Genomic DNA, 8,468 nt, shown 5'->3' with positions numbered 1-8,468 from the left:
AATTCAACTCGGCCACTGAGATCCATTGCAACGGACCTGGATTCTGCTACCCTTTTCCATGGGCCATGTCAGTTCAGGGCGCCTCAAGATTTGTGTAATGTGGGGTAAACGTTCTTCAGTAGGAGCGTATGCCCAAAAAGGATAGCAATTGTTTCTTCATGTGAGGCCTTGGAATTTGCTGAGTTACTTGCACTCTGTCTTGACCAATGGCCTTCCCTTGTTCAGATATTAAGTGACTGAAGAACTTCACCTGTTATTGCATAAATCGAAGCTTTGCGAGACTGGCTTTGTGCCCTTCGCTCGTGCAATGCAAAGGAATCCTTCTAACATTGTTCCTCTGTCGGTGCTACTATTAAGCAATCGTCCACAGATTGCAGAAGCGCAGACCCAATGGTTAAAACAAGAGTTTCCAGACTCCTGCATGGAGCCTCATTATATATGGTGGGTGACTCACAGTAACATTGACAAAGTCGTGTGAACTCATAAGATTTCCCTTTGAATGAAAAAGCGAACCAGAATTGACTATCTGGATGCACCGTTACACTAAAGAATGTATTTGCTAAATCCACAGCAGGGAGCCATTTACTGTCCGGTGGAAATTGAACTAATACAGTATAGGGTTTGGGAACATTTGATGCGTGCGGGACAACACTGTTATTGACTGGCTGTAGGTCTTGAACAAACCTGCATTCCTCCGGTTCACTTGGAATTTTTGCCTTTTTGATCAGAAAAATGGGAGTTCTCACCGGTGAGTTTACATAGGGGATTATCTCTCTAGCCTTTGGGAAGGATTGAAAATCTGGAGTAACTGCGTTCATGGCCTCGGGTTTTAACTGGTATTGTGCCCTGCAAGGACGATACTCCGACTTTGTGGTTACTCGTAATGGTTCACAACCTCGTATAAGCCCCACATCATGTTTGCCTTTTACCCATAATTCAGTAGGGACCGTTATTAATCTTGGGTCTGAGAAGTTTATGTTAGGGAAACGCCAGGCCAGCCTTCTAGGCTCTTCAGTGCTCGCGGGGGTTACCTCGACTGTTCGATTTCCTGAGTTGGACAAATTAATTTCTTCCATACTCACATCGTCCCAGAACACCCAACGTTTCGTTCTTTATGCCTTTAGTACCCATGGCCCCAAATCCTGCCAGTGACACGCGAGGAACGTAGCCTTCCACATCAAAAATATAGTTTACTTGCCGTCACAGGTACTTCACATTGACTGCACATCTGCCATCACTTCAATAAAATTCGCACAATAACAACTGACCTGGTTTAACCAATCTCCTGAACCAATACTTCTCTTATGGTTCCTCAGACCATCGTGGTGTATGTGTGCTGTGCAGTGCAGCATAGTCCCGCAAAGAAAATCGGTGTTATAGGATTAACATGGTTACCTGCTTCCAGGGCGAGTGAATTGCTCAATGAACTCATTGCTCTCTGGCTTAATCGCCACTCATAGACATACACCAGGGCTCGTGGGTTGTATTTTGCAGTTTACACTTGTGAATCTTCCCTTTGAATTACCTGCAAACCCGTCGGAGTACTGAGCAAATACAACCCCAGTCTCACTATGACATCCCGATCCATCAAATGTAAAGGACAGAATTCCGCTAACAAAATTGAATGTATGCACATTACTGATTTCACACAATATGGGTGCGGTAAAACTCTTTCATATCACGACGCCTCTAGCCTCCATTGAGTTCAGGAACATTCCACTCATCTTTATTGGCGTCACCTCTCTGAACTGTCTTGATTTGAGGAGTGAATGTGCTGGCCATGTATCTACCAAAAAGGTAACTGGTGTACCTGCCACATACAACATAGAGGTAGGCATCGACATATACACATCATTGTTATATTGAACATATTGTCCACACTTCGCAATCTCATGTTCAATATAGAGTTGGGACACATCTCAGTGCCCGTTAGGTTAGTAGAAGAGATTAGCATAAGGGATTCTTCGTTGCCAAGTACAAAGGAAAGAGGGTTACCTGTACCTTGCGGCCTGCCCACCTCAACCTCAGTCGTCCCCTGTCAGTCACCATGCTGTCCAGCCTCCAGGACCGATTGAGGCTGTCTGTGCGGGCACTGTCTCGACCAGTGGTCCATTGCTCCGCAAACAAAGCACCAGTCAGATCTATCTCTGCAAGCGCACTTCCGCGATCCCTTCCTCTTTTGTGAACTGCACCTGTGCCTCTCTCTTTTCCCGCAGTTCCTCACTCCAACGGCTGAACGATCATTTGAATCATAATAAGCTTAGGTATATTTGATTGCTGTTCCATCTTTAATTTCCGGTTATGGTTCTCTTGAGCCAGCAATTTTTCAGCATATATCACGTATTTTTCTATCTAATTCAGCTTTCCCGTGTCCCAGGTAATACACGTATGTTATTACCTATTTTGTTGTTTCATACTTCATTCCATTGATGAAGCTGCTCCTCAGGTGTGCCTCATACGATGTGATCTCTGCCGTCGTTATGTCCTTGGGTGGTATCAGTCCACAATAGACGTAATCGACTTTCGTGAGGTGCTTAAGGTACTGGGACATTGTCTCGACTTCTTTAGGGATTCTTTTCAATTGATTGTGGGTACGATATGCTATTGGTGATTCAGCAGAACCTGAGGCGGCGACCGTTGACTTGGAATCTTCACGAAGTGGATCTCGTAGGGGGGCTGTAGCTCTTCGAGGGCACCCATTAAGGTCAGGATCTGATCCAGTCTTAAGAAACTGTACAGCTTCATTAGGTTGTTTTCCGTGTGTTTTCCGTGCGCTGGTGTTTGTACCTGTACTTGATCTATCTTTTATTCGAGATTTTCTTTCCCTTAAATCAGGCTCAGCCTTCAACATGTTATAAGCACTCCAATTCACAGGTTCTATTTTACCCTTCCGTTTCTCCTTCTCTCTCTCTCCTCCAACGGTGACCTCAACAATTGCAACTGCATGTTACTAAAACTTCCTTCCTCCAGAAAAACACATTCCTTGATTTATATTTTTAACTGCTTTACAGAAACTAGGCCATAATTATTTAGCATATATTGTATTTTTTCTTGACCATTCTGAGTTGTCTGTCGACCTTCTTTTTGTTCGCTCTTGCTGGAGTCGATTTTCATGGATATTGGAAAAGTGTTCATCTCTCTCTGTCTGTATCTCTGTCTGTATATCTGTCTATCTCTCTCTCTCTCTCACACACACACACACACACGATACCATAATCTTCTCTTTGCCAATATAACTTGCTTTTACCTCAGGAGGTCCCCTCTCATTGGGCGCGACGTCTCATTGCCTTGGTTTTCACAAACCAAGAACCCACGTAACTGGTACAGCTTTGGCGACTCCAACGCTGCCCATGGTGGCTCCAAGTCTCAAACCACCGTTAATCTTGCTACCTCTTAAACTCTCGAGAGACGGCAATCCTTTCCCTTGAGTTTTACTCGAATACCGCGCGAGAGTTCACTGGTCCCTCTTCCTGCTTCATTTATTCTCTTCGAACGAGTCTCTATGTCGGATTACTTTAGCCACAACTTTTACCTTGACCCTATTCGATTCGGAACGCGACTCTGGGGCGATCCACTTACCCCAGTCCTCTCACGCAAAGGGGCCAATTCAGCGCTGGAGATGAAGTGAAAGACATTCAAGGCAGTGGCGCGTACACCTCCTGGGAATCTTCAAAATCTTACCCAGTCGCAGGGTCCCAGGCGAGCCCCCTAGTTTACTGCCGTGGAATTTCAATAGACTCGACGCAAATGCTACCAAGAGCAAATAAAAAGTTTATTTTTGAAATTTGCAGAGTGGACCCGACACATTTGCAAGACGCCTCATGAAATGGACGCCTGACGGATTTCATATATTCCCTTTATACTATATATTGCCTTGCCTTATCACACCTCAAGTCAGGAACCTGGATCAGTGAGTTCCTTTCCACACATGGAGTTGCTTTTTCTAATTCATTGACTGCTGATATAATAGATTATTGGCCTTGAGAGTCAGCTGTAAATTAGTTTGAACTTTACATTTTTTTTGTCTTTTTGCAAAGTTAGGTCCATACTTCTTTGTTTCAACCATGGTTTCACAGATTTCACAATAAATGATAATTTTCCATTGCAGGGGATCAGGCTGACAGTGACTCAATAAGTGTGATGGAGTGAAGATGATAGTGACACAATGAGGGTGAGGTGTCAGCGTGGTAGTGACGCAGACTGTGTGAGTGGATCAGTCCGATAGTTACGCAGTGAGGGGGGTCAGAGTGATAGTGATGCAGTAAGTGTGAAGTGGTCAAGGTGACAGTGAATCACTTCGTGTGAGGGGTCAGTGTGACAGTGACGCAATAAGAGTGAGTGGTCAGGCTGATAGTGACGCAGTAATTGCAAGGAGATCAGGCTGATAGTGATGCAGTAAGTGTTACTGTGTCAGGCTGATCCTGACGCATAAGGTGGAAGGGGCCATGGTGATAGTGACGCAGTAAGTGTGATGGGGTCAGGCAGAGACTGACGCAGTGAGTGTGAGACAGTCAGGGTGATAGTGAGGGAGTAAGTGTGTGCATTCAGGCTGGTAGTGACACAGTAAGTTGAGACCGTCAGGCTGATCGTGGCCAATAAAAGTGAGGTGTTAGGGGAATAGTGACGCAGTAAGTGTGAGATGTCAGGCTGTTAGGGATGCGGTAAGTGTGAGGGGTCAGTCTGGTAGTGAAGCAGTAGGTGTGAGGGGTCAGGCTGATAGAGACGCAGCAGGTGTGGTGGGGTCAGGCTGTTAGGGATGTCTGGCTGTTAGGGATGCGGTAAGTGTGAGGGGTCAGTCTGATAGTGTCACAGTATGTGTGAGGGGTCAGGCTGATAGTGATGCAGTAAGTGTCCGTGAGTGAGATTGATCCTAATGCAGGAAGTGAGAGGGGACAGGGTGATAGTGACGCAGTGAGTGTGAGGGGGTCAGCGTGATGGTGACGGAGTAAATGTGAGTGTTTTGGCTGATATTGATGCAGTAAGTTGAGGTCGTCAGGCTAATACTGGCCAGTAAGTGTTAAGTGACAGGGTGACAGTGATGCAGGCAATGTGAGGGATCAGACTGATAGACACGGTGAAATTGTGAGGGGTCAGGCTGATAGTGATGCGGGAAGTGTGCGAGTGTCAGGGTGATAGTGACGCAGTGAGTGTGTTGGGAGCAGAGTGACAGGAACGCAATAAGTGTGAGTGGCTCTGGATGATAGTGACAGGTCAGTATGAGGGGGAGGATGGTAGTGATGCAGTGAGTGTGAGGTGTCATGATGACACTGAAGCAGACTGTGTGAATGTGTCATTGTGATGGTGACATGGCAAGTGTGATGGGGTCAGGGTGACAGTGACGCAAATGCTTTCAGGGGGTCAGGTTGTAGTGATGCAGTAATTGTGAGGGGTCAGGGTGATAGTGACGCAGTGAGTGTGAAATGGCAGTGTGATAGTGAATCAGAACATTTGAGGGGGCAGGCTTATAGTGACGCAGTATGGGAAAGGGGTCAGGGTAACAGTGATATAGATGCACTCACAGGGCCAGGTTGTAGTAAAGCTGTAAGTGTGAGTGTCTCAGGCTGATAGTGATGAAGTAAATGCGAGGGGCTAAGGCGGATAGGGATGTAGTAAGTGTGCAGGGGTAGTGTCAGAAGTGACGCAGTAAATGTGAGAGTTGAAGCTGATAGTGACGCATTACGTTTGAGGGGATCAGGCTGATCAAGACGCAGTAAGTGTGACGTTGTCAGGATGATAGTTACGCTGTAAGTATATGGGGGCACAATGATCTTGACGCAGTAAGAGTGGGGATTCAGGGTGACAGTGACACAGTCAGCATGAGTGGGTAAGTCTGGTAGTGACGCAGTATATGTGAGGGAGTCAGCCTGGTAGTGGCACAGTATGTGTGAGATGGTCAGGCTGATATTGATGCAGTTAGTGTGTTGGGGTCAAAGTGATAGTGACGCAATAGGTGTAAGCGGTTCAGGATGATAGTGACACCGTGGGTGTGAGATACCAGTGTGATAGTGACACAGTAAGTGTAAGGGGTCAGGATGACAGTGACACTAAGTGTAAGGCCCTCAGTGTGATAGTGCCGCAGCAAGTCTGGGGTGTCAGGGTGTAAATGACGTCATAAGTGAGAGAGGGGCATTGCGATAGTGAAGCAGTAAGTGTGAGGGGGTCAGCCTGATAGTGACACAGTCAATGTAACGGGACAGTGTTTTAGTGACAAGATAAGAGTGAGGCGTCAGTCTGATACTGACACAATAAATGTGATGGAGTCAGGCTGATAGTGACACAGTAAGTGTAAGGAGTCAGGGTGATAGTAACATAGGAAGTGTAAGGGCGTGACTGATAGTGACAAAGTAAGTGTTTGGCAGTCAGGCTGATAGTGACGCTGTCAAAATGAGGGTCTCGAAATGAAAGTGGCGCAGTGAGTGTGAGGGCGCCAGATGGATAGTGATGCAGTAAGTTTGAGGGGTTCACGCTGATATTAAGGTGGAAAGTGTGGGGGGTCAGGTCTATAGTGATGCAGTAAGTGTCGGCGGGTCAGGCTGATAGTGATGCATTCAAATACCAAATATCCAAGTCTCACTGTAGTGCTGAATAGCGAGACTCCTCAAGGCTAAGACAAAAGTCAATAGTTCTCATCCTGGTCATAAATCACAGTGCTTCATTTTAAAATTGTCCTCTCCTGCTTCTAGATTCACCAATGAGGGAACAAAATTTAATTGCACCACCCTGTTTATCTCTTCAAATATTTTGCAACTCTCAATGAGATTACCTCTCTTGTTTTGAAACTGTTAAAAAAATTTCAATTCAGAGGACTAACGTTCATCCATGATATCAAGGCTAATCACCATTCGTGGTATTCCTCATATGGCATTAGTATCTTTCCTAAATTGAGGATTATAATTCCTCATACTGTAGTCCAAGTGCGGTCGAACTGAGCCACCATACATTGGAAATAATGCATCGTTCTCGTGCCCTGAAATCCTTCTGCAGCTTTCACAACAGACTTCTACAACTGCTACTAGACTTCAATGACTTGTTAAAAACTTCTCCAAGGTGCATTTCTAAAAATCTGTACATTAGACTTTCTACTTCAAACCATCGACAAATAATCTCCACACATTTCCCTCCTGACAAGTATGATAAAGTCAAATCGTTGCTATTTATTAATCATGAGGGACATGGATAGGTTGACTCGTCAAGGTGTTTTCCGGCTGGTGAGGAAGTCAAAATTTAGAAAACATCGGTTTAAAATTAATGGGTAAGGAATTAAAAGGGACGTCAGGGGCAACTTTTTCAGACGGGTCCAGAATGAGCTGCCAGAGAAATTGTTGGAGACTGGTACAACTGTAACATTTAATGGCATCTGGATGGATATATGAGTAACAAGGTTTAGAGGGATGTGGGCCAAATGTTGGCAAATGGGACCTATTAATTTAGGGTAACTGTCCACCATGGTCATGTTGGAAAGAAGGGCCAATTTCCGTGTTGTATTGTTCAAGGACTTGATGATTCTAGAACTACCGCAAAAACTTTGCAAATAATTCCGTCAAGACGATTTCAAGTTCCAAATCTTCGGTTAATCTTCCTCTCTTGTGCTCACAAGTTCATTACCTGATGTCAGAACATACGGATTAGTTGCTGGATCCATTCCTGTAAATTGGTTCTGCATTCTTTCTAATTATGATTTTTTTTACGAATGTAGCTAGTGTTTATGGACTTAGCATCAATTTTTCTAATACCATATGTCGATGAATATTAAAACACAACAACACATCTAATTTGGCACCAGATGATGAGCAATTGAGTCAAAATCGATCGGACGCAGTGGGACAATGACCCTGTCTTCGTGGTGTACATCCGTGACTCTATAATTCGACGAAGAATCATTCCCACAACTTCAGCTGTGTCAGAATCTAGTTTGCGGTGAAAGCCTGTCAATCTGCTAAGGTAACGTTCGTCTGGGTCTCTGCAAAGGAGTTGGCGAAATCTTTGGGTCTTGACAATTTGTTCTTCCAACAAATGAATTCAGTTGTTTTACTATTAAAATTGACCAAGTTCCCGCAGCTGTGATGGCCGAGAGGTTAAGGCGTTGGATTTGAAAGCCAATGGGGTCTGCCTGCGCAGGTTCGAATCTTGTTCACAGCGCAGAATCTTTTAAAAGTAATTAATTGTTTTGCAGGATTTGGATTTCGTGGAGCTTGAGCTTTGCATTCAATCGAAAGTAAATTTTCAACTGTGAAGAATCAGAAGTAGTTTCAAGACTGACCCAGTCATCTAATTGAATAAATTATATGTCGATACACAAAAAGCCACCAACTTCCAACACGAATCAGTTTCAACACATTTGTCGAATTATCGTGAAATTTGGATGTTTGGGGTGGGGGGTGTGTGGAATTGAGTAAAACAAGAAGCAATGCAATACATTTACCTGCAGGTGATGATTTTTTTTTAGGATCAGTTGAAAGTCAAGCTGA

The 8,468-nt window shown here is 44.7% G+C and overlaps 1 non-coding gene across 1 annotated transcript; it reads left to right on the top strand.

Moving 5' to 3' along the window:
• Window positions 1–8,057: 8,057 nt before the first annotated feature.
• trnas-uga (transfer RNA serine (anticodon UGA)) lies at window positions 8,058–8,139 on the top strand. Its single transcript has one exon. It is a non-coding gene; the product is annotated as a tRNA-Ser (tRNA).
• Window positions 8,140–8,468: the final 329 nt, after the last annotated feature.

The sequence above is a fragment of the Chiloscyllium plagiosum genome, unplaced genomic scaffold, assembly GCF_037043375.1.
Source record: "Chiloscyllium plagiosum isolate Xiang-an unplaced genomic scaffold, Cpla_swu_hap1 HiC_scaffold_29, whole genome shotgun sequence".
NCBI lineage: Eukaryota > Metazoa > Chordata > Chondrichthyes > Orectolobiformes > Hemiscylliidae > Chiloscyllium > Chiloscyllium plagiosum.
This window is presented reverse-complemented; position numbering and strand designations above follow the sequence as displayed.